The sequence below is a fragment of the Carassius gibelio genome, chromosome B4 (genome assembly GCF_023724105.1).
Source record: "Carassius gibelio isolate Cgi1373 ecotype wild population from Czech Republic chromosome B4, carGib1.2-hapl.c, whole genome shotgun sequence".
Classification (NCBI taxonomy): domain Eukaryota; kingdom Metazoa; phylum Chordata; class Actinopteri; order Cypriniformes; family Cyprinidae; genus Carassius; species Carassius gibelio.
This window is the reverse complement of record NC_068399.1, coordinates 11,675,193-11,702,988: the sequence shown is the minus strand read 5'-3', so window position 1 is coordinate 11,702,988 and position 27,796 is coordinate 11,675,193. Positions and strand designations below refer to the sequence as shown.

Here is a 27,796-nt window from a genome sequence, read left to right as displayed (position 1 = left end):
AAAGCTGTAAACTGACAATCTTGATCATTGAAGTCCTAACATTAGTTTTTGTGTATATAACTTCTAACACATTAAAAACTGTCTTAAAGCATTGCAGAAAACATTGTACTTCATAAGGCATAAGCATCTATCAGTTTGGCAAGATTTGCACTGAATACTGAATGAAACAGCTTTCTCTAATAGAGAGACAAGCTTTTGAGCAGATTTGGGCTAGATTTCACTTCATTTGAACAGAAGCACTATTTCAACATTACAGGACTCAGAAAGCTGTAAACTGACAATCTTGATCATTGAAGTCCTAACATTAGTTTTTGTGTATATAACTTCTAAAACATTAAAAACTGTCTTAAAGCATTGCAGAAAACATTGTACTTCATAAGGCATAAGCATCTATCAGTTTGGCAAGATTTGCACTGAATACTGAATGAAACAGCTTTCTCTATTAGAGAGACAAGCTTTTGAGCAGATTTGGGCTTGATCTCACTTCATTTGAACAGAAACACTATTTCAACATTACTGGACTCAGAAAGCTGTAAACTGACAGTCTTGATCATTTGAAGTCCTAACATTAGTTTTTGTGTATATAACTTCTAACACATTAAAAACTCTCTTACAGCATTGCAGAAAACATTGTACTTCATAAGGCATAAGCATCTATCAGTTTGGCAAGATTTGCACTGAATACTGAATGAAACAGCTTTCTCTATTAGAGAGACAAGCTTTTGAGCAGATTTGGGCTTGATTTCACTTCATTTGAACAGAAACACTATTTCAACATTACTGGACTCAGAAAGCTGTAAACTGACAATCTTGATCATTGAAGTCCTAACATTAGTTTTTGTGTATATAACTTCTAACACATTAAAAACTGTCTTACAGCATTGCAGAAAACATTGTACTTCATAAGGCATAAGCATCTATCAGTTTGGCAAGATTTGCACTGAATACTGAATGAAACAGCTTTCTCTAATAGAGAGACAAGCTTTTGAGCAGATTTGGGCTAGATTTCACTTCATTTGAACAGAAGTACTATTTCAGCATTACTGGACTCAGAAAGCTGTAAACTGACAATCTTGATCATTGAAGTCCTAACATTAGTTTTTGTGTATATAACTTCTAACACATTAAAAACTGTCTTACAGCATTGCAGAAAACATTGTACTTCATAAGGCATAAGCATCTATCAGTTTGGCAAGATTTGCACTGAATACTGAATGAAACAGCTTTCTCTAATAGAGAGACAAGCTTTTGAGCAGATTTGGGCTAGATTTCACTTCATTTGAACAGAAGTACTATTTCAGCATTACTGGACTCAGAAAGCTGTAAGCTGACAATCTTGATCATTGAAGTCCTAACATAAGTTTTTGTGCATATAACTTCTAACACATTAAAAACTGTCTTACAGCATTGCAGAAAACATTGTATTTCATATGGCATAAGCATCTATCAGTCTGGCAAGATTTGCACTGAATACTGAATGAAACAGCTTTCTCTATTAGAGAGACAAGCTTTTTAGCAGATTTGGGCTTGATTTCACTTCATTTGAACAGAAACACTATTTCAACATTACTGGACTCAGAAAGCTGTAAACTGACAATCTTGATCATTGAAGTCCTAACATAAGTTTTTGTGTATATAACTTCTAACACATTAAAAACTCTCTTACAGCATTGCACAAAACATTGTACTTCATAAGGCATAAGCATCTATCAGTTTGGCAAGATTTGCACTGAATACTGAATGAAACAGCTTTCTCTAATAGAGAGACAAGCTTTTGAGCAGATTTGGGCTTGATTTCACTTCATTTGAACAGAAACACTATTTCAACATTACTGGACTCAGAAAGCTGTAAACTGACAATCTTGATCATTGAAGTCCTAACATTAGTTTTTGTGAATATAACTTCTAACACATTAAAAACTGTCTTACAGCATTGCAGAAAACATTGTACTTCATAAGGCATAAGCATCTATCAGTTTGGCAAGATTTGCACTGAATACTGAATGAAACAGCTTTCTCTATTGGAGAGACAAGCTTTTGAGCCTATTTGGGCTAGATTTCACTTCATTTGAACAGAAGTACTATTTCAGCATTACTGGACTCAGAAAGCTGTAAACTGACAATCTTGATCATTGAAGTCCTAACATTAGTTTTTGTGTATATAACTTCTAACACATGAAAAACTGTCTTACAGCATTGCAGAAAACATTGTACTTCATAAGGCATAAGCATCTATCAGTTTGGCAAGATTTGCACTGAATACTGAATGAAACAGCTTTCTCTAATAGAGAGACAAGCTTTTGAGCAGATTTGGGCTAGATTTCACTTCATTTGAACAGAAGTACTATTTCAGCATTACTGGACTCAGAAAGCTGTAAACTGACAATCTTGATCATTGAAGTCCTATCATAAGTTTTTGTGCATATAAGTTCTAACACATTAAAAACTGTCTTACAGCATTGCAGAAAACATTGTACTTCATAAGGCATAAGCATCTATCAGTTTGGCAAGATTTGCACTGAATATTGAATGAAACAGCTTTCTCTAATAGAGAGACAAGCTTTTGAGCAGATTTGGGCTAGATTTCACTTCATTTGAACAGAAGCACTATTTCAACATTACTGGACTCAGAAAGCTGTAAACTGACAATCTTGATCATTGAAGTCCTAACATAAGTTTTTGTGCATATAACTTCTAACACATTAAAAACTGTCTTACAGCATTGCAGAAAACATTGTACTTCATAAGGCATAAGCATCTATCAGTTTGGCAAGATTTGCACTGAATACTGAATGAAACAGCTTTCTCTAATAGAGAGACAAGCTTTTGAGCAGATTTGGGCTAGATTTCACTACATTTGAACAGAAGCACTATTTCAGCATTACTGGACTCAGAAAGCTGTAAACTGACAATCTTGATCATTGAAGTCCTAACATAAGTTTTTGTGCATATAACTTCTAACACATTAAAAACTGTCTTACAGCATTGCAGAAAACATTGTATTTCATATGGCATAAGCATCTATCAGTTTGGCAAGATTTGCACTGAATACTGAATGAAACAGCTTTCTCTATTAGAGAGACAATCTTTGAGAAGATTTGGGCTTGATTTCACTTCATTTGAACAGAAACACTATTTCAACATTACTGGACTCAGAAAGCTGTAAACTGACAATCTTGATCATTGAAGTCCTAACATTAGTTTTTGTGTATATAACTTCTAACACATTAAAAGCTGTCTTACAGCATTGCAGAAAACATTGTACTTCATAAGGCATAAGCATCTATCAGTTTGGCAAGATTTGCACTGAATACTGAATGAAACAGCTTTCTCTAATAGAGAGACAAGCTTTTGAGCAGATTTGGGCTTGATTTCACTTCATTTGAACAGAAACACTATTTCAACATTACTGGACTCAAAAAGCTGTAAACTGACAATCTTGATCATTGAAGTCCTAACATAAGTTTTTGTGCATATAACTTCTAACACATTAAAAACTGTCTTACAGCATTGCAGAAAACATTGTATTTCATATGGCATAAGCATCTATCAGTCTGGCAAGATTTGCACTGAATACTGAATGAAACAGCTTTCTCTATTAGAGAGACAAGCTTTTTAGCAGATTTGGGCTTGATTTCACTTCATTTGAACAGAAACTCTATTTCAACATTACTGGACTCAGAAAGCTGTAAACTGACAATCTTGATCATTGAAGTCCTAACATAAGTTTTTGTGTATATAACTTCTAACACATTATAAACTCTCTTACAGCATTGCACAAAACATTGTACTTCATAAGGCATAAGCATCTATCAGTTTGGCAAGATTTGCACTGAATACTGAATGAAACAGCTTTCTCTAATAGAGAGACAAGCTTTTGAGCAGATTTGGGCTTGATTTCACTTCATTTGAACAGAAACACTATTTCAACATTACTGGACTCAGAAAGCTATAAACTGACAATCTTGATCATTGAAGTCCTAACATTAGTTTTTGTGAATATAACTTCTAACACATTAAAAACTGTCTTACGGCATTGCAGAAAACATTGTACTTCATAAGGCATAAGCATCTATCAGTTTGGCAAGATTTGCACTGAATACTGAATGAAACAGCTTTCTCTATTGGAGAGACAAGCTTTTGAGCAGATTTGGGCTAGATTTCACTTCATTTGAACAGAAACACTATTTCAACATTACTGGACTCAGAAAGCTGTAAACTGACAATCTTGATCATTGAAGTCCTAACAGTAGTTTTTGTGTATATAACTTCTAACACATTAAAAACTGTCTTACAGCATTGCAGAAAACATTGTACTTCATAAGGCATAAGCATCTATCAGTTTGGCAAGATTTGCACTGAATACTGAATGAAACAGTTTTCTCTAATAGAGAGACAAGCTTTTGAGCCTATTTGGGCTAGATTTCACTTCATTTGAACAGAAGTACTATTTCAGCATTACTGGACTCAGAAAGCTGTAAACTGACAATCTTGATCATTGAAGTCCTAACATTAGTTTTTGTGTATATAACTTCTAACACATGAAAAACTGTCTTACAGCATTGCAGAAAACATTGTACTTCATAAGGCATAAGCATCTATCAGTTTGGCAAGATTTGCACTGAATACTGAATGAAACAGCTTTCTCTAATAGAGAGACAAGCTTTTGAGCAGATTTGGGCTAGATTTCACTTCATTTGAACAGAAGTACTATTTCAGCATTACTGGACTCAGAAAGCTGTAAACTGACAATCTTGATCATTGAAGTCCTAACATAAGTTTTTGTGCATATAAGTTCCAACACATTAAAAACTGTCTTACAGCATTGCAGAAAACATTGTACTTCATAAGGCATAAGCATCTATCAGTTTGGCAAGATTTGCACTGAATATTGAATGAAACAGCTTTCTCTAATAGAGAGACAAGCTTTTGAGCAGATTTGGGCTAGATTTCACTTCATTTGAACAGAAGCACTATTTCAACATTACTGGACTCAGAAAGCTGTAAACTGACAATCTTGATCATTGAAGTCCTAACATAAGTTTTTGTGCATATAACTTCTAACACATTAAAAACTGTCTTACAGCATTGCAGAAAACATTGTACTTCATAAGGCATAAGCATCTATCAGTTTGGCAAGATTTGCACTGAATACTGAATGAAACAGCTTTCTCTAATAGAGAGACAAGCTTTTGAGCAGATTTGGGCTAGATTTCACTTCATTTGAACAGAAGCACTATTTCAGCATTACTGGACTCAGAAAGCTGTAAACTGACAATCTTGATCATTGAAGTCCTAACATTAGTTTTTGTGTATATAACTTCTAACACATTAAAAACTGTCTTAAAGCATTGCAGAAAACATTGTACTTCATAAGGCATAAGCATCTATCAGTTTGGCAAGATTTGCACTGAATACTGAATGAAACAGCTTTCTCTAATAGAGAGACAAGCTTTTGAGCAGATTTGGGCTAGATTTCACTTCATTTGAACAGAAGCACTATTTCAACATTACAGGACTCAGAAAGCTGTAAACTGACAATCTTGATCATTGAAGTCCTAACATTAGTTTTTGTGTATATAACTTCTAAAACATTAAAAACTGTCTTAAAGCATTGCAGAAAACATTGTACTTCATAAGGCATAAGCATCTATCAGTTTGGCAAGATTTGCACTGAATACTGAATGAAACAGCTTTCTCTATTAGAGAGACAAGCTTTTGAGCAGATTTGGGCTTGATCTCACTTCATTTGAACAGAAACACTATTTCAACATTACTGGACTCAGAAAGCTGTAAACTGACAGTCTTGATCATTTGAAGTCCTAACATTAGTTTTTGTGTATATAACTTCTAACACATTAAAAACTCTCTTACAGCATTGCACAAAACATTGTACTTCATAAGGCATAAGCATCTATCAGTTTGGCAAGATTTGCACTGAATACTGAATGAAACAGCTTTCTCTAATAGAGAGACAAGCTTTTGAGCAGATTTGGGCTTGATTTCACTTCATTTGAACAGAAACACTATTTCAGCATTACTGGACTCAGAAAGCTGTAAACTGACAATCTTGATCATTGAAGTCCTAACATTAGTCTTTGTGTATATAACTTCTAACACATTAAAAACTGTCTTACAGCATTGCAGAAAACATTGTACTTCATAAGGCATAAGCATCTATCAGTTTGGCAAGATTTGCACTGAATACTGAATGAAACAGCTTTCTCTATTAGAGAGACAAGCTTTTGAGCAGATTTGGGCTTGATTTCACTTCATTTGAACAGAAACACTATTTCAACATTACTGGACTCAGAAAGCTGTAAACTGACAATCTTGATCATTGAAGTCCTAACATTAGTTTTTGTGTATATAACTTCTAACACATTAAAAACTGTCTTACAGCATTGCAGAAAACATTGTACTTCATAAGGCATAAGCATCTATCAGTTTGGCAAGATTTGCACTGAATACTGAATGAAACAGCTTTCTCTAATAGAGAGACAAGCTTTTGAGCAGATTTGGGCTAGATTTCACTTCATTTGAACAGAAGTACTATTTCAGCATTACTGGACTCAGAAAGCTGTAAACTGACAATCTTGATCATTGAAGTCCTAACATTAGTTTTTGTGTATATAACTTCTAACACATTAAAAACTGTCTTACAGCATTGCAGAAAACATTGTACTTCATAAGGCATAAGCATCTATCAGTTTGGCAAGATTTGCACTGAATACTGAATGAAACAGCTTTCTCTAATAGAGAGACAAGCTTTTGAGCAGATTTGGGCTAGATTTCACTTCATTTGAACAGAAGTACTATTTCAGCATTACTGGACTCAGAAAGCCGTAAGCTGACAATCTTGATCATTGAAGTCCTAACATAAGTTTTTGTGCATATAACTTCTAACACATTAAAAACTGTCTTACAGCAATGCAGAAAACATTGTATTTCATATGGCATAAGCATCTATCAGTCTGGCAAGATTTGCACTGAATACTGAATGAAACAGCTTTCTCTATTAGAGAGACAAGCTTTTTAGCAGATTTGGGCTTGATTTCACTTCATTTGAACAGAAACACTATTTCAACATTACTGGACTCAGAAAGCTGTAAACTGACAATCTTGATCATTGAAGTCCTAACATAAGTTTTTGTGTATATAACTTCTAACACATTAAAAACTCTCTTACAGCATTGCACAAAACATTGTACTTCATAAGGCATAAGCATCTATCAGTTTGGCAAGATTTGCACTGAATACTGAATGAAACAGCTTTCTCTAATAGAGAGACAAGCTTTTGAGCAGATTTGGGCTTGATTTCACTTCATTTGAACAGAAACACTATTTCAACATTACTGGACTCAGAAAGCTGTAAACTGACAATCTTGATCATTGAAGTCCTAACATTAGTTTTTGTGAATATAACTTCTAACACATTAAAAACTGTCTTACAGCATTGCAGAAAACATTGTACTTCATAAGGCATAAGCATCTATCAGTTTGGCAAGATTTGCACTGAATACTGAATGAAACAGCTTTCTCTATTGGAGAGACAAGCTTTTGAGCCTATTTGGGCTAGATTTCACTTCATTTGAACAGAAGTACTATTTCAGCATTACTGGACTCAGAAAGCTGTAAACTGACAATCTTGATCATTGAAGTCCTAACATTAGTTTTTGTGTATATAACTTCTAACACATGAAAAACTGTCTTACAGCATTGCAGAAAACATTGTACTTCATAAGGCATAAGCATCTATCAGTTTGGCAAGATTTGCACTGAATACTGAATGAAACAGCTTTCTCTAATAGAGAGACAAGCTTTTGAGCAGATTTGGGCTAGATTTCACTTCATTTGAACAGAAGTACTATTTCAGCATTACTGGACTCAGAAAGCTGTAAACTGACAATCTTGATCATTGAAGTCCTATCATAAGTTTTTGTGCATATAAGTTCTAACACATTAAAAACTGTCTTACAGCATTGCAGAAAACATTGTACTTCATAAGGCATAAGCATCTATCAGTTTGGCAAGATTTGCACTGAATATTGAATGAAACAGCTTTCTCTAATAGAGAGACAAGCTTTTGAGCAGATTTGGGCTAGATTTCACTTCATTTGAACAGAAGCACTATTTCAACATTACTGGACTCAGAAAGCTGTAAACTGACAATCTTGATCATTGAAGTCCTAACATAAGTTTTTGTGCATATAACTTCTAACACATTAAAAACTGTCTTACAGCATTGCAGAAAACATTGTACTTCATAAGGCATAAGCATCTATCAGTTTGGCAAGATTTGCACTGAATACTGAATGAAACAGCTTTCTCTAATAGAGAGACAAGCTTTTGAGCAGATTTGGGCTAGATTTCACTACATTTGAACAGAAGCACTATTTCAGCATTACTGGACTCAGAAAGCTGTAAACTGACAATCTTGATCATTGAAGTCCTAACATAAGTTTTTGTGCATATAACTTCTAACACATTAAAAACTGTCTTACAGCATTGCAGAAAACATTGTATTTCATATGGCATAAGCATCTATCAGTTTGGCAAGATTTGCACTGAATACTGAATGAAACAGCTTTCTCTATTAGAGAGACAATCTTTGAGAAGATTTGGGCTTGATTTCACTTCATTTGAACAGAAACACTATTTCAACATTACTGGACTCAGAAAGCTGTAAACTGACAATCTTGATCATTGAAGTCCTAACATTAGTTTTTGTGTATATAACTTCTAACACATTAAAAGCTGTCTTACAGCATTGCAGAAAACATTGTACTTCATAAGGCATAAGCATCTATCAGTTTGGCAAGATTTGCACTGAATAATGAATGAAACAGCTTTCTCTAATAGAGAGACAAGCTTTTGAGCAGATTTGGGCTTGATTTCACTTCATTTGAACAGAAGCACTATTTCAACATTACTGGACTCAGAAAGCTGTAAACTGACAATCTTGATCATTGAAGTCCTAACATAAGTTTTTGTGCATATAACTTCTAACACATTAAAAACTGTCTTACAGCATTGCAGAAAACATTGTACTTCATAAGGCATAAGCATCTATCAGTTTGGCAAGATTTGCACTGAATACTGAATGAAACAGCTTTCTCTAATAGAGAGACAAGCTTTTGAGCAGATTTGGGCTTGATTTCACTTCATTTGAACAGAAACACTATTTCAACATTACAGGACTCAGAAAGTTGTAAACTGACAATCTTGATCATTGAAGTCCTAACATAAGTTTTTGTGCATATAACTTCTAACACATTAAAAACTGTCTTACAAGCATTGCAGAAAACATTGTATTTCATATGGCATAAGCATCTATCAGTTTGGCAAGATTTGCACTGAATACTGAATGAAACAGCTTTCTCTATTAGAGAGACAAGCTTTTGAGCAGATTTGGGCTTGATTTCACTTCATTTGAACAGAAACACTATTTCAACATTACTGGACTCAGAAAGCTGTAAACTGACAATCTTGATCATTGAAGTCCTAACATTAGTTTTTGTGTATATAACTTCTAACACATTAAAAACTGTCTTACAGCATTGCAGAAAACATTTTATTTTATAAGACATAAGCATGTTTACGTTTGGCAAGATTTGCACTGAATATTGAATGAAACAGCTTTCTCTAATAGAGAGACAAGCTTTTGAGCAGATTTGGGCTAGATTTCACTTCATTTGAACAGAAGCACTATTTCAACATTACAGGACTCAGAAAGCTGTAAACTGACAATCTTGATCATTGAAGTCCTAACATTAGTTTTTGTGTATATAACTTCTAACACATTAAAAACTGTCTTAAAGCATTGCAGAAAACATTGTACTTCATAAGGCATAAGCATCTATCAGTTTGGCAAGATTTGCACTGAATACTGAATGAAACAGCTTTCTCTAATAGAGAGACTAGCTTTTGAGCAGATTTGGGCTTGATTTCACTTCATTTGAACAGAAACACTATTTCAACATTACTGGACTCAGAAAGCTGTAAACTGACAATCTTGATCATTGAAGTCCTAACATTATTTTTTGTGTATATAACTTCTATTACATTAAAAACTGTCTTACAGCATTGCAGAAAACATTGTATTTCATACGGCATAAGCATCTATCAGTTTGGCAAGATTTGCACTGAATACTGAATGAAACAGCTTTCTCTAATAGAGATACAAGCTTTTGAGCAGATTTGGGCTAGTTTTCACTTCATTTGAACAGATGCACTATTTCAGCATTACTGGACTCAGAAAGCTGTAAACTGACAATCTTGATCATTGAAGTCCTAACATAAGTTTTTGTGCATATAACTTCTAACACATTAAAAACTGTCTTACGGCATTGCAGAAAACATTGTACTTCATAAGGCATAAGCATCTATCAGTTTGGCAAGATTTTCACTGAATATTGAATGAAACAGCTTTCTCTAATAGAGAGACAAGCTTTTGAGCAGATTTGGGCTAGATTTCACTTCATTTGAACAGAAGCACTATTTCAACATTACTGGACTCAGAAAGCTGTAAACTGACAATCTTGATCATTGAAGTCCTAACATAAGTTTTTGTGCATATAACTTCTAACACATTAAAAACTGTCTTACAGCATTGCAGAAAACATTGTACTTCATAAGGCATAAGCATCTATCAGTTTGGCAAGATTTGCACTGAATACTGAATGAAACAGCTTTCTCTAATAGAGAGACAAGCTTTTGAGCAGATTTGGGCTAGATTTCACTTCATTTGAACAGAAGAACTATTTCAATATTATTAGTCTCAGAAACCTGAAAACTGACCAACCTGAGCATTGAAGCTGTAACCTATGTTTTTGTGTATTTAACTTCTAACACATTAAAAACTGTCTTATAGCATTGCAAAAACATTGTATTTCATAATACATAAGCATCTTTCAGTTTGGCAAGTTTTGCACTAAACATTGAATGAAGCAGCTTTCTGTAATTGAGAGAGCAGCTTTTGAGCAGATTTGGGCTAGATTTAACTTCATTTGAACAGAAGCACTATTTCAACATTATTGGTCTCAGAAACCTGAAAAATGACAATCTTGATCATTGAAGCTGTAACATAAGTTGTTGTGCATATAACATCTAACACATTAAAAACTATCTTACAGCATTGCAGAAAACATTTTATTTCATAAGACATAAGCATGTTTCAGTTTGGCAAGATTTGCACTGAATATTGAATGAAGCAGCTGTCTCTAATAGAGAGAAGAGCTTTTGAGCAGATTTGGGCTAGATTTCACTTCATTTGAACAGAAGCACTATTTCAACATTACTGGGCTCAGAAACCTGTAAACTGACAATCTTGAGCATTGGAGCCCTAACATTACTTTTTGTGCATATAGCTTCTAACACATTAAAACGTGTCTTACAGCATTGCAGAAAACATTTTATTTCATAAGACATAAGCATCTATCAGTTTGGCATGATTTGCACTGAATATTGAATGAAGCAGCTCTACCTCACAGAGAGAGAAGCTTTTGAGCAGATTTGGGCTAGATTTCACTTCATTTGAACAGAAGAACTATTTCAACATTATTAGTCTCAGAAACCTGAAAACTGACCAACCTGAGCATTGAAGCTCTAACCTATGTTTTTGTGTATTTAACTTCTAACACATTAAAAACTGTCTTACAGCATTGCAAAAACATTGTATTTCATAATACATAAGCATCTTTCAGTTTGGCAAGTTTTGCACTAAACATTGAATGAAGCAGCTTTCTGTAATTGAGATAGCAGCTTTTGAGCAGATTTGGTCTAGATTGCTTTTCATTTGAACAAAAGCACTTTTTCAACATTATTGGTCTCAGAAACCTGAAAACTGACCAACCTGAGGATTGAAGCTCAAACTTAAGTTTTTGTGTATATAACTTCTAACACATTAAAATCTGTCTTACAGCATTGCAAAAACATTGTATTTCATGAAACATAAGCATCTGTCAGTTTGGCAAGTTTTGCACTAAACATTGAATGAAGCAGCTTTCTGTAATTGAGATAGCAGCTTTTGAGCAGATTTGGTCTAGATTGCTTTTCATTTGAACAAAAGCACTTTTTCAACATTATTGGTCTCAGAAACCTGAAAACTGACCAACCTGAGGATTGAAGCTCAAACTTAAGTTTTTGTGTATATAACTTCTAACACATTAAAACGTGTCTTACAGCATTGCAGAAAACATTTTATTTCATAAGACATAAGCATCTATCAGTTTGGCATGATTTGCACTGAATATTGAATGAAGCAGCTCTACCTCACAGAGAGAGAAGCTTTTGAGCAGATTTGGTCTAGATTTCACTTCATTTGAACAAAAGCACTTTTTCAACATTATTGGTCTCAGAAACCTGAAAACTGACAATCTTGATCATTGAAGCTGTAACATAAGTTTTTGTGCATATAACATCTAACACGTTAAAAACTATCTTACAGCATTGCAAAAATATTGTGTTTCATAAGACATAAGCATCTTTCAGTTTGGCAAGTTTTGCACTAAACATTGATTGAAGCAGCTTTCTGTAATTGAGAGAGCAGCTTTTGATCAGATTTGGGCTAGATTTCACTTCATTTGAACAGAAGCACTATTTCAACATTAGTGGTCTCAGAATCAGATTTGGATCCGTTCTCGTATTAACAGGAAACTCGAACTCGAAGTTTAATGCTGAACTTGAAGAAGTTGTCAGGGAATCTGAAGTCCTTCACAGGTGCAACACTTCACAGGTAATGTTGAAGACATTTAGTTATAACTGATTTACTTTAATTAATGTATCCTTACTTATGTGTTAATTACCTTCCTTATAATCCTTCCTTTCAAATATTTTGTCCACAGATCATTTCTAACACACTGTCTCAACATGTATGTATTAAAACAACAACAACTTTTAACTTTTTCTTTATTTCAGCTGAAAAGGAAGACTAAAGGGCCTGTCAAACTCTTGTCAAACCCGTCTTGTTTGTGGAGAGGGATGAATTTGACCATCTTGTGTGTTTACGGACAAGACCAAAAGCTGCAAAGGCAAACATTTCCAGAGGTATATCTGTGTCGGTCTGAGCACCTCGACAGAACTTTACTGCAGTTACATTTTGCACCGAATTTGATTTTTACAGATTTACCATGACCCCATCAGTACAAGCCCTGTGCTACATCAGAGTATTAATAATTCAAACAATTTCAGCAAATTCATATGATATTGTACAAGCGTACTCTCCAGCTTTTCCTCCTGCTGTCATTGACCATTGCCTCAGCTCTCATGCAGACTGTGCCCATTGTAAAGTGGTCAGAGCGTTTATATCCTAAAGTTTATATTGAGTCCACTGTATTCTTTATTAACACCGTCTTAACCTGTTCTAACAGTACATGATATCTGTCCACACCTCACAGTCTGCCTTTATTTCCATGTTGATTTTAATTGAACACATCTGTCTTAAAGCAAGTCAGTAAATGCTGTTTAACTTGTCATGTGACACATCAGGGGCCGGTTGCATAAACATAGCCATTATTTTAAGACCGTGACCAACTAGCAGTTAGCCAAGAGATAATCAGTCATATTTCTTAGTAAAATTGGGCCAATCTATGATTGTAACTGACTTTAAACAGTTATGACCAGTCTAGAGGAAAACAAATTTCGATTAGCACTAGGTCTTTAATTTATTTGACCAGATTAGATCAATTAAAGGTGTTTACAACAAGAACAATAACTAATGAATATTTTAGCATCGCTACGTACAAATGATAAAGTTCTGTTCATTGTTATACACGCTTGCAGTAATGTTGTCTCTAATCACTAGAGTGTGTTTGAAACCTTTAAGGTCATTTAATGATAGAAATGCATTTTCCGTCTGAAACGATTTATACAATTATAATAGTTATTAACAGTTTGTCTTGCATTTATTCACAATCACAGTGATCAGTGATTGCAGGAGATTTAGAGGTAATCATGTGAAATATTTTGAAGTAAATTTTGCTGTTATTATAACGTCAATATTATGAGAAATTACCTCTTTCCAGAGATCCTAACCCTAATCCTGATCATAACTTAATTGAACTACAAAAAAACAGCACCATGATTTTCACTTTCCATCGATAGGATGGCTAAGGCTTATGGACATTGTAGTTTAAAATGTTTAATAATAAAATTGTGAAAAATACTCTTTTTTTTTTAACAAAGGGATATCTAAGCATGTTGATTGTGCAAAGTTCTTTGACATATGTGAAAGGCAGCCTGAAATTTTGTATTTTACTAAGAGTACTTTTTTAAACACATTTATAGCACTTTTCTATGAATGTTTGAAAGCTGTGCCCAACATTATTTAGTAAAAATAGCATAATTAGTTTATTATTATTAATTTTCTTTTTGAAACTATATTCAGATTTTGATTTACAGCCATTTGAAATGTTAATTGTTTTGCTCTTCCAGGGGACTCTACTGGGCCCCTGTGGATGGAAGGGCAGGAAAAAAAATGCACTTATCTATTCTCATCATTTTTTAGACTGTCTTTTCAAAAACATACCATTATGTAAGTTGGAAGTCATACTTATTTTAGAATTAAGACACCAGAAAATCTACATAAGTGCTCATTTGGAAAGGGCTCAATTTATTTAATAAGATCAAGAGCAATAATAAAGTGCTAATAGTAAACAAAAACAAATACATATTCTGACACTTCATCACACAAGGCCAATGTGTCATTCAGTGAGACACTGTGTTACAGTTTGCAGTTTATGGTGCAAAAGCCATACAATTCATGCAATACAAAAATCATAATATAAAAGACCTAACTCATAAATCTCTGTTAAGAATGTCAGATCTTTGTCCTCCTCGGGTGCTAAACATCAGTAATATGCATGATCATCTTCATTATAATACAGAACAGGAATCATGTTGATCTTTCCTTGATTCATCACCTTCATTTGTGCATGAAGTTCAGTTGTTCATGTCTTAATCAAAACAACCATGGTGATTATATGTGTTGTTTACAAAATTAAATTGTGTATCTACCAAAAACCATCCCTAGTACAGAATATTAACCATACTTTATTATCCAACACCATATGCAATATTTTACTAGAATGCAGCATAAAGACAGATTAAGTAGCATATTAAGACAAATGATATTCAAGTGAAATAAAAACGGGTCATGTTAAAAGCATACTATTTTAATCAAATGAAGAAACCCAGATGAAGACATGGTGAAATGTCTTGAGCACCAAAGAATCACATCCAGTTTCTGTCAGGGTTTGGCAAGGGAGGAACTCAAGCGCAGACAGGAATCACTACACAGGCAGTTTATTACAGGCAAAAACGGGGAAAAACAAAACCCACGAGGGGGAAAACAACAACTAGGGCAGAGACTAAATAACTTAACAGGACTAGGTTGACACGATAAACAAAGACTCTTAACACAAGAACACTAACTCTACAGATAAACAATCACAAGCTAGACAACGTATCTTCAATGGGTAACAATATAACATTCTTACATATAGAAACACAATGAACCGCACAAGAGCACACTAGGGGATATAAATAAGAAGACTAATCAAGACACAACAGGTGGCACAGGTAAGGCAATCACGACAAAACTAGAATAACAAGGGGGCGGGGCAAGGGAACGAGACAACACCAGCACATGGCCCAAAGACAAGGCCATGTGCTTGTACACAAAACACGGGTCTGTCATGATCCTGCCTCAAGCCTAGGAAAAAATCAAGGACACGAGGGCAGAATCATGACAGTTTCATTCTCATCATCAGAGCTCTCCTGGTTTCTTCAAATCCATGTCCCTATCATAATCTTCTTCAATGTCATAAACAATTTGCAATTGTTATCCAGCACAACAGAACAACTGATTAACAAATCAAGAGACCAATTCAAATCAAATCACCTTATTAATCACAATACCATGAATACAGGTATACAGGTGATGAAATGCTTTTGTGTAAACTTTTGTGCAGCATGACAGCATGACAAGTACTGAATATATTTGCAACACATATACAGTATTAAATATATACACAGTATACATAAGGGCTCAATACAGTTAGAAAATATAGTGCAATACTAAATGAAAAACAACAATCACTGTATACTGTATACAGTGTATACTGTAGAGTAGTATGAATTACTGCAAACAGAATGTCAGGGTGCAGAATGATGCTGCTGGTGTGTGTGTGTGTGTGTGTGTGTGTGTGGTGTTACTGGTACGAGTTCAGTTCAGTTTGATTGCCTGTGGAAGGAACTTGTCTTGCAGTCTGCTGGTGCTGGTTCTGTGATAAATGTCTGTCTGGTGGAAACGGTGAGAGCAATCCATGGCTTGTGTGGCTGGAGTCTCTGACGGTCCTCAACAAAAGAAAAACCTTGCGTAGATGTCCTGGAGAGACAAAATCATTTTGGGTGTTGTAAATCAATAAACAATATATATTTTTATTATATAGAATTGCTGTAATGGACATACCACTGATTCCTGTTGAAGGTTGTTGGAGGTATGGGCTCTCAGTTGAGAAGTTTCTTTTATGGGTGTAACATCTGTGCTGTTACAGAGCTGTTTGGGAATGTAGTCTACACAGTTTCAGGCTGCAGCGCTGCACTTGGTGACTATTGACTCCTCCATTTCTGGCCTCAGACCCGCTTCTCTTTAGTCTGGACCATGTCATTGAAGACAAATGTTTTCAGTGTCAGCTTTCCTTCTACTGTACCTCTCGATGCAGTCTTTCTGTACAAGTAGAACATAATACAAGCAGTCAGTACAAATCAGTAATGTATTGAAAACTCATAGTACATATGAAGACTTCAGATGCAAAGGCCTCTAAGTTCCACCTGAAATTTTCTTCTAAAATTCTTCTTGGAAGAACATTTCAGACAGAACTTAAAGGCTTTTGCATCTGAAGTCTTCATATACAACATGGCTCGTTCTTCATTTCTCCATCAACTGACTTCATCCTCCTTCAAAAAAAAGTCCATAAGATAAATAGTTTTGGTGAATACAGGTGCAGGTGTCAGTACTCACCATATTCAGTCATTTTCTGCCCAAATTCCAGAAATGATTACCTGATGATTTGTTCATTCTAGGACTTATATAAATATGTATATGTGAAAAATGATAATTGCTGACTTGAATAGAGATCAACATCAAATGCTGTACTAATGAATTGCTTGAATAAAGACATACCAATGAGAATGAGCAGCTTTTCAGTCTTTTCCGTTTTGGCACAATAAAGCCATGTTCATTCCTCATCCCCAACAGGACTGATGTTCTTTGTGTTTTTGCTCTTCAGCTGTAAAACAAAAATGTGTCCATTATCCCCATGTTTAATTACTATTGCTGGTTAAACATATGAATTAAGACAGATATAATTAAGTTAATTCACCAAAAGTTTCAGGTTAGAGGATTAAATGAATATTGATTACAATATTCTACAAACCTTTCTTGGAGAGAGGTGATCATGACATGAACTTGCTGAGCCTCACTAGTAGACGTTAAGTTGACAAAACTGAAAGAGGCCATCATGCAACCATCCGCTCTGTTTGTACCTTACAACAGAACAAAAGAGAATGTGTGAGTGAAGGGAGTAAAGGACTAAGAAGAAGAGAAACAGACTGAGAAAGGCAGAGTCTTGTGTTTAAATGTAACAAAATAAGGGTGAAGAAAGCTGTCTCTTCAAGCTTTATTATTCTACTATTCAAATATCACTATGAAAACTAACTTTATAATGCTGCAGAGTTCGATTGAATGATCTGGATGTCAAACTGGTTGTATCGATTTGAAAATAAAAACTCTTATTCATAAATGATCAACTACTTTGAGACATGTGGAAACCCTACCTGTACATGTCTCAAAGTCATCTAAAATCCATATATTTTTAGCAAAACATTTCGAACATCTGGGAGAGTTTAAAATAAACAATTCAAAACGCAAATAGCAAACATATTAAATAAACCCACAATGCATTTAGGCGAAAGTTTATATATCATATCTCCTATTGCCAATAGGGGCGCTAATTTAGAGAACGCTCGTATGTGTCGTATTTGAGGATAGTGACAAACGACCTATACGGTCGTATCAGTTGGAGTTCTTGTTGAAAGTCTAGCACATTAAAAACTGTGTTTCTGCATTGCAAAAAACACAGTTCATTTGTCAGAGAGATCTTTCATGTTGGCCGGTTTTGCACTTAACATTGTAAAAAGCAACATTCTCTCACTGACAGAGAAGCTGTATTGAATATGATGGCTTGTTTTAGCAGCGAAAGCAGCGAGTGACCGACAGCCCACCCACTTTGGAGCACGTAGGGACACCCACTTTCACCTTAACTGGCACCGAAGAGCACGGAGAGCATATGGGAAGCACCGGCCACCAGAAAGCGGAGCAGCACATTTCACCAGGCACCCCACAATATTTATTAAACCCACCCTCCGGGGCTTTTGATTTCACGCACCTCTTGACGAGTGGTCCTTCACCACGTGACAGTGGTGGAGAATGCAGGCAGAACAGTGAAGAACTACCGCAAGATCACCGTCCCAACTCCTAATTTTTTTTCCCTCTTTCCCTGTTTGTGTCACCAGCACCACGGAAGGCGGCGTGCGCGTCCCGATGATGGAGGACGTCTTACAACGCCTCACTGAAGTGAGCTGTAGCCCAGCGCGTTCCATTACCTGAGCCTCTGGCACAAGCCACCCGCCTATTACCCAAGATGACAGCCGATGACGATGTGGAGGCCTTCCTTCAGGTCTTCGAAAACACGAGTCGGCACATGCGCTGGCACCCCTCCTCACCGGTGAAGCACAGAAGGCTTACTTCTCGCTCACCTTGACAACTGCCAACAGTTATGCCGAAGTTAAGCGAGAGATCCTGGCGAGGCTGGGCCTCTCCCCTGTATACGCCGCCCAGCAGTTCCACGAATTGGAATACAAGCCCCGGGTGCCCCACGAAGCGGCCGGAAAAACTTCCTACCTTCCTACCGGGGAAGTCGTGGCCTAATGGTTAGATTGGACTCCCAATCGAAGGGTTGTGGGTTCTAGTCTCAGGCCGGACGGAATTGTGGGTGGGGGGAGTGCATGTACAGTTCTCTCTCCACCTTCAATACCACGACTTAGGTGCCCTTGAGCAAGGCACTGAACCCCCAACTGCTCCCCGGGCGCCGCAGCATAAATGGCTGCCCACTACTCCGGGTGTGTGCTCACAGTGTGTGTGTTCACTGCTCTGTGTGTGTGCATTTCGGATGGGTTAAATGCAGAGCACAAATTCTGAGTATGGGTCACCATACTTGGCTGAATGTCACTTCAATGTCACTTCACATTACCTGTGTGCACGGAGACACTCGCCAAGTACCGGCCCGTGAGATGGTCATTTCGTCCCCCCAAGGCACCTGGCCGGTGTAGGTAGGCGTGGTGAATAGGGAAGGATATCGTTAAGGTTTTAACGGTATTACTACTCTTACCGGTACTGCTTAACGGTCCGGTACTTTAACGGTATTCTTATCGGTACTTTGAAATTGTGTTAGGCAGTCGAAAATTTAGCATTTTTCTCTGTCTGCACATAATGCACTTTTGAAAGATGCTTTGACAGATTGCTTGTGTTTCCGCCCTTATATGCAAAAATGTTGTTGCACTTATGACAACCAGCGTTGTCTGCATCAACTCTAGTGAAGTATAACCACACTTTAGAACGTTCTACTGTTTCCGCCATCGTCACTCTTTGTATTAAGCAGGAGTTTTCGTACATTAAGGGGCTATTCACATATCGCGTCTAAAAACGCGTGGAAAACGCTAGGCATGCCACTTTCTGATTTTTTCCCCCAAAGCCTTCGGTTACTTGCGCTCCTGAGGAGTCTGCCGTTGCTAAGCAACCATGACCTGCTCTCTCTACGAAGACGCAGAAATTTCAGCAATGGATAAATGAATTTGCAGCACTAAAAACTGCTTGCAGTAGCACTGGTACTAAATTAATTAAAAAATCCACATACAGCTATCAGCTGTTCCTTCATCTTGGCTGAGCTTTCAACGTTGTGTCACGGGGTGAAGAATCACTCGACAAGAGGTACGTGAAATCAAAAGCCCCGGAGGGTGGATTTATTAACACAGTGATGCCTGGTGAAAGGTGCTGCTCCGCTTTCTGGTGGCCGGTGCTTTCCGTGTGCTCTTCGTGCTTTTCTGTGCCAGTTAAGGTGAAAGTGGGTGTCCAAACGTGCTCCAAAACGGCTGGCCTGTCGGTCACTCGCTGCTTTCTGAAAAGTGAAGAGAGAGGGGTTAGACCAGCGTTGCATTCGGTTCAAGAACCTCTTCTGAGTGTAACATGTGCTCCTTTTAAATGTGCTGGCTGATGGGGAGCAGCTGTGACCGATCAGCCGGTGACGAGGACGTGCAGGTGTTTTGCTTTGGTTTCCAGGGTGACGCTGATTCCTCTGGGAGTGCTCCTCACCCCCCCCCCCCCCAAGTGTCGTTCTGGTCCTGCGAAGACATGTAGAAAGTAGGGGTGAAATTAGGGGAGGGTGGGGAATGACCCCTGACAGACCTGCATAAGCTGTCCAGATCCGGGAGAGGCCATCGGCGTTCGACTTTGACTTCGAAGTGGAAGTCCTGGAGCGCTAGGAACCAGCGAGCGCGTGGTCGGTTACCAGGGTGAACTTTCGGCCCAGGAGGTAGTACCGGAGCTCCAGGACTGCCCACCTGGTGGCCAGGGCTTCCTTCTCCATGGCGGCGTACTTCCTCTCGGTGGGGGACAGCTTCCTGCTGATGTAGATGATCGGATGCTCCTCACCTTCCTGAATTTGGGAGAGGACCGCTCCTAGTCCTGTGTTGGAAGCATCCGTCTGCAGCAGGAGGGGGCAGCTAAAGTCCGGGGCGCGGAGTACCGGCGAGGACGTGAGTGCTGCTTTCACCTGGGAGAAGGCTTCTTCCGCCGACGGGGTCTAGCATACTTTCTCCGGCTGCCCCTTCCTGGTCAGGTCTGTCAGGGGGGCGGCTAAAGAGAAGAAGTTGGGGATAAAACAACGGTAATAACCCGCCAACCCCAAGAAGGCTCGTACCTGTGTCTTTGTCTCGGGTCTTGGGGCGGCGTGGATGGCTTCAATTTTCTTGTCTTGCGGCCGGATGAGTCCTCGGCCGACTTGGTAGCCCAGGTAACTTGGCCTCAGAGAGGGCTAGGTGGCATTTTCGGGGGTTGGCAGTAAGTCCAGCCCGCCGGAGCTCCGAGAGGACCCTCCGCAGATGATCCAGATGTTCGTCCCACGCCTCGGAGTGGACCACGACGTCATCCAGGTAGGCAGCCGCGTAAGCTTGGTGAGGCCGCAGGAGGATGTCCATCATCCGCTGGAACGTCGCGGGGGCCCCATGTAGCCTGAAGGGAAGGGTCCGGTACTGCCAGTGGCCACTGGGGGTGGAGAAGGCGGTTTTCGGCTTGGCGGCCTCGGAGAGCGGTACCTGCCAATAGCCCTTGGTGAGGTCTAGGGTGCTGATATACCAGGCCCTTCCTAGCTGGTCCAGCAGTTCATCCACCCGAGGCATGGGGTACCCGTCGAATTCGGAGACTTCGTTCAGGCGGCGGAAGTCATTACAAAAGCGGAGGGTGCCATCCGGCTTTAGGACCACCACAATGGGGCTGGACCACGGACTCCGGGACTGTTCTATTACCCCCAACTTTAGCATCTGTTGGACCTCTTCCTCAATAGCTTGCCGACGAGCCTCCGGGACTCGGTAGGGCCGTTGCCTAACGACGACTCCTGGGGGCGTCCGGATGTGGTGTTGAAGCACGTTGGTCTGCGAGGAGAACACATCCTGGAACTGACTGACCAGGTGCTGCAGCTCCGTCTTCTGGGCAGCCGAAAGGTGGGGGTTGACATCCACAACCACGGGCTCGGTGAGGCTCAGGGCAGCTACTTGGTCCCGGGTCCCCACCCATTTCTTTAGGAGGTTGATGTGGTAGAGTTGCTCCGCCTGCCGTCATCCCGGCTGTCTCAGGCGGTAAGTGACCGGTCCAATCCTCTCCACGACCGTGTAGAGGGTCCCTTCCAGGAGGCCAGAAATTTGCAGGCGGAGCTGGGGACCAGGACCATGACGCTGTCTCCCGGTTGGAACTCCCGTGGTTGGGCTGCCCGGTCGTAATGGTGTTGCTGCGCTTGCTGGGCCCTGGTGAGGTGTTCCCGGACTAACAGCATCACTCGGTCGATCCGTTCCCTCATTTGCCTGACATGTTCGATGACGGTACGATGAGGGGCCGGCTGCTGCTCCTACGCTTCCCGGGCTACGTCCATGATGCCCCGGGGTTGACGGCCAAACAGGAGCTCGAAGGGGGTGAAGCCAGTTGAGGCCTGGGGAACTTTGCGGATCCCAAAGAGCACGTAGGGGATCATGAGGTCCCAATCCCGCTTGTCCTCCGCCGCCACACGTCTGAGCATTTGCTTGAGGGTCTGGTTAAATCTCTCTAAGAGGCCATCAGTTTGGGGGTGATAAACAGTGGTCCTCAAATGCCTTACTCGCAGCAGCCGGCAGAGGTCCGCCATTAGCCGGGACATGAAGGGGGTTCCCTGGTTAGTCAGGACCTCCGAGGGGAGGCCGACTCGGCTGGCCAGCAGAAACAGCTCCTGGGTGATGGACTTCGCGGTGGCCTTCCGCAGGGGGAGTGCTTCTGGGTCCCGGGTGGCATTGTCGACTATGACCAGGATGTGCTCATGCCCTCGGGCAGACTTCGGCAACGGCCCCACTATGTCCATTCCAATCCGCTCGAAGGGCACCTCGATGATAGGCAGCGGGATGAGCGGGCTGGGGGGGAGGAGTCCGGGGCGACGTGGCCTGACAGGTCGGGCAGGCTTGGCAGAACCGCTTTACCTCGGCATCCAGGCCCGGCCAATGGAAGCGGTCGCGGATGCGTTGAGCAGTATTGGCTGCCGCGAGGTGTCCTGCCATGGGGTGGGAATGGGCCAGCTCTAGAATGGTCTCGGTCTTGGCTCGAGGCACAACTAGTAACTTTTTCTCCTCACCCCTGCGCTGGGCGACACAATACAGCAGGCCATTCTCTACGACAAAATGTGGGAGAGGGTGGGGCCGGGGGAGGACGTCCGCTCCATCCACGTCTCGCACCTGGCTCCAACAGTGCTTGAGTCGGTCGTCCTCCCGCTGTTCCTTGGTCGAAAGAGCCCCCTCCAGCCACCTGTTGGTAGACATCATAAAACAGATTAGTAGATTGGGAGGGGGCCTCACCTTCTCTCCCACTGTCGGAGACGAGCAGGGCCGGTCGGCGGCGGGGTCCAGGCGGCCGCCTCGGTCTTCGATGGTTCCCCTTGGGGCTGGCAGGCTGAGTAGCGGCGGACAGCAGCTTCTCGAAGCCGGGCCAATCCCTTCCGAGCAGTACGGCCACCGGCAGGTCCTTCACCAGGCCTACCTCCACCGGCCAGGTGCCTTGGGGGGACGAAATGACCATCTCACGGGCCGGTACTTGGCGAGTGTCTCCATGCACACAGGTAATCGGTAGGAAGTTTTTCCAGCCGCTTCGAGGGGCGCACAGCCGCGACTGGATGAGGGTGATCGCACTGACTGAGTCCAACAGGGCCCGGAACCGTCTTCCATCCACCTTCACGTTTGCTTCGGGGGCTCCCGCCGGCACCCGTTGGTGAAGGATGCAGCCTGCTAGCCAGGCTCACGGAGGCGACGGTGATTCAGCACTTGGCATGGGCTCATCTCACAGTGGGGGAACCGTCGGCCTGTTGACTGGTCGCGCAGTGCCTTCGAGTGGGCGTCGCTCCTGGACCACCCTCCGGGGGAACGGCGGCAGCCGGTCCCCTGCCCCGCTGGGATGGACAGCATCCGCCAGCTCGATCGCCTCCACTAGTTCCCGGATGTCACGTGGGTTCCTCATGCCGACGGCCTGTCGGTGGGTGCGAGGTAGTGCACGCAGAAGGCTATCGACCACCACTCGTTCCGCTACCTGTGTTGGTGTGGGGTTTCCTTCCAACAGCCAGTGCTGGGCGATGCGGCTGAGTTCGGCTGCCTGGGCACGGGCTGGCACCCGGGGCTTGTATTCCCACTCGTGGAACTGCTGGGCGGCGCTTACAGGGGAGAGGCCCAGCCTCGCCAGGATCTCTCGCTTAACTTCGACATAACTGTCAGCACTCGTCAGGGGGAGCGAGAAGTAAGCCCTCTGTGCTTCACCGGTGAGTAGGGGTCCCAGCGGACATGCCCACTCGTCCTCTGGCCATCCCTCTCGGTGGGCAGTGTTTTCGAAAACCTGAAGGAAGGCTTCCACATCGTCATCGGCTGTCATCTTAGGTAACAGACGGGTGGCTTGTGCCCGAGGCTCAGGTAACGGAACGCGCTGGGCTGCGGCCGCCCGGACGGCAGCGAGTTCAACCTCCATCCTGCCCAGGCGAGTGGCGAGGTGTTCCGCTATTTGCTGCTGGCGGATTCTAACTTCAGCGAGGCGTTGTAAGATGTCCTCCATCGCGGGGACACGCGTGCCACCTTCCGTGGTGCTGGTGACAGAAACAGGAAAAAAAAGGAAAAAAATTAGGAGTTGGGGCGGTGATCTTGTCGGTGATTCCTCACTGTACTGCCCGCATTCTCCACCACTGTCACGGGGTGAAGAATCACTCGACAAGAGGTACGTGAAATCAAAAGCCCCGGAGGGTGGATTTATTAACACAGTGATGCCTGGTGAAAGGTGCTGCTCCGCTTTCTGGTGGCCGGTGCTTTCCGTGTGCTCTTCGTGCTTTTCTGTGCCAGTTAAGGTGAAAGTGGGTGTCCAAACGTGCTCCAAAGTGGCTGGGCTGTCGGTCACTCGCAGCTTTCTGAAAAGTGAAGAGAGAGGGGTTAGACCAGCGTTGCATTCGGTTCAAGAACCTCTTCTGAGTGTAACATGTGCTCCTTTTAAATGTGCTGGCTGATGGGGAGCAGCTGTGACCGATCAGCCGGTGACGAGGACGTGCAGGTGTTTTGCTTTGGTTTCCAGGGCGACGCTGATTCCTCTGGGAGTGCTCGTCACAGTTGTTACGGAAAAGGTGAGGAAGTTACATGACCAGCGGTGCAGCATTCTGAAAAGTTGAGATGTTTTTAACTCGATGCGGTGTGGACGGGCCTGGAAAAAACGAGCTCGTCGTAACGCGTGTGCGTCGCTTCCATTATGAGCGCGCATACCGCACGCCTACATTTGAAATAACGAACTTGATCGAGCATAATATATGAACGGCCCCTTATGCGTGTGTGTGTGCTGCTCTCATTCTTGTTGTGTGTGTGTGTGTGTGTGTGTGTGTGTGTGTGTGACTGACAGCCTCCGCGGCGCGCATGAGAGATCTCGCAGATCTCACAGACAAACATCTTAATAATATCGCAATTTAGAAATGTTTGGTAAGATTAAATGTGCACGATAACATTATAAAGCAAATCTCTTCGCCATCGTTCGTCACTCTTTATTATTAAGCGCGAGTTTTCATATCTGTGTATTATATCTAGGTATTATCAAATTGCCTGAGTTTTGAGAACGTAGAGGACGTAGAGGAAAAGTGAAAGTGAAGTGACATTCAGCCAAGTATGGTGACCCATACTCAGAATTTGTGCTCTGCATTTAATCAATCCGAAATGCACACACACAGAGCAGTGAACACACACACACACACACACTGTGAGCACACACCCGGAGCAGTGGGCAGCCATTTATGCTGCGGCGCCCGGGGAGCAGTTGGGGGTTCGATGCCTTGCTCAAGGGCACCTAAGTCGTGGTATTGAAGGTGGAGAGAGCTGTTCATGCACTCCCCCCACCCACAATTCCGTCCGGCCCGAGACTAGAACTCACAACCCTTCGATTGGGAGTCCAACCCTCTAACCATTAGGCCACGACTAATGGTTAGAGTATAATGTAAAAGGAGCTCATTCAAATACTGAGGTGCTAAACCATTCAGGGCTTTATAAGTAATGAGCAATATTCTGAAATCTATACGATGTTTGATAGGGAGCCAGTGCAGTGTGGACAGGACCGGGCTAATATGGTTATACTTCCTGGTTCTAGTAAGAACTCTTGCTGCTGCATTTTGGACAAGCTATAGTTTGTTTACTAAGCGTGCAGAACAAAAGTGGCTGGGTAACATTATAAGCAAAAAGTTTCCTGTGGTCTTGTCCTGGTGGTCCTCTGAGACAAGGTCTTTACAGCGGATCTGTATCTGGTCTCCGCTGTCTTTCAGGGATGTAGAGGTCCTTTCTAGGTGCTGATCCACCATCATGTCTGGATACGTACTGGATCCGGGCGACTGCAGTGACCCTCTGATCTGGATACAGACTGGATCTGGTGGCCACAGTGACCTCGGAACAAGAGAGAAACAGACAAATATTAGCGTAGATGCCATTCTTCTAATGATGTAGAAAGTACATAGGGTGTTATGTGAAGTGTTTCCGGTTCCGGATTACCTAATTAATGCAGCCTAAAAATCCTTTAACGGATTTGGATATTAAAAGCATATTAGTATGTTATGGTTATGCCAGGTTAAAGAGATGGGTCTTTAATCTAGATTTAAACTGCAAGAGTGTGTCTGCCTCCCGAACAATGTTAGGTAGGTTATTCCAGAGTTTAGGCGCCAAATAGGAAAAGGATCTGCCGCCCGCAGTTGATTTTGATATTCTAGGTATTATCAAATTGCCTGAGTTTTGAGAACGTAGCGGACGTAGAGGAGTATAATGTAAAAGGAGCTCATTCAAATACTGAGGTGCTAAACCATTCAGGGCTTTATAAGTAATAAGCAATATTTTGAAATCTATACAATGTTTGATAGGGAGCCAGTGCAGTGTGGACAGGACCGGGCTAATATGGTCATACTTCCTGGTTCTAGTAAGAACTCTTGCTGCTGCATTTTGGACTAGCTGTAGTTTGTTTACTAAGCGTGCAGAACAACCACCCAATAAAGCATTACAATAGTCTAACCTTGAAGTCATAAATGCATGGATTAACATTTCTGCATTTGACATTGAGAGCATAGGTCGTAATTTAGATATATTTTTGAGATGGAAAAATGCAGTTTTACAAATGCTAGAAACGTGGCTTTCTAAGGAAAGATTGCGATCAAGTAGCACACCTAGGTTCCTAACTGATGACGAAGAATTGACAGAGCAACCATCAAGTCTTAGACAGTGTTCTAGGTTATTACAAGCAGAGTTTTTAGGCCCTATAATTAACACCTCTGTTTTTTACATTAGAAATGTTTTGTGAGATAAAATGTGCACGATAACATTATTAAGCAAAAATACATAGTACATACATTTTTTCCCCTCCAGTACCGAAAGCATAACCGGTACCGTCAGATCTTACTGATACTACGGTCTTTCATAATTTAGCCCCGGTGCCATTTTAATACCAGGTTCGGTACCCATCGCTAGTGGTGAAGGACCTGCCGGTGGCCGTACTGCTTGGAAGGGATTGGCCCGGCTTCGAGAAGCTGCTTTCCACCTCCACATTTTGTTGTAGAGAATGACCTGCTGTGTTGTGTCGCCCAGCGGAGGGGGGAGGAGAAAAAGTTACTAGTCGTGCCTCGAGCCAAGACCGAGACCATCCTAGAACTGGCACATTCCCACCCCATGGCAGGACAACGCATCCGCGACAGCTTCCACTGACCGGGCCTGGAGGCCGAAGTAAAGCGGTTCTGCCAAGCCTGCCCGACCTGTCAGGCCACGTCGCCCAGGACTCCTCCCCCCAGCCCGCTCATCCCGCTGCCTATCATTGAGGTGCCCTTCGAGCGGATTGGAATGGACATAGTGGGGAAGTTGCCGAAGTCTGCCCGAGGGCATGAGCACATCCTGGTCATCGTCGACT

General features: G+C 41.2%; 1 long non-coding RNA gene across 1 annotated transcript; it reads right to left on the bottom strand.

Annotated features, from left to right (window-relative positions):
• Window positions 1-14,594: 14,594 nt before the first annotated feature.
• On the bottom strand, window positions 14,595-23,368 carry LOC127956955 (uncharacterized). The gene is made up of 4 exons (XR_008153670.1): window positions 17,439-23,368; window positions 17,186-17,291; window positions 16,472-16,729; window positions 14,595-16,387 (listed from the first exon to the last, which is right to left on the bottom strand). It is a non-coding gene; the product is annotated as an uncharacterized LOC127956955 (long non-coding RNA).
• Between the last annotated feature and the right edge of the window lie 4,428 nt (window positions 23,369-27,796).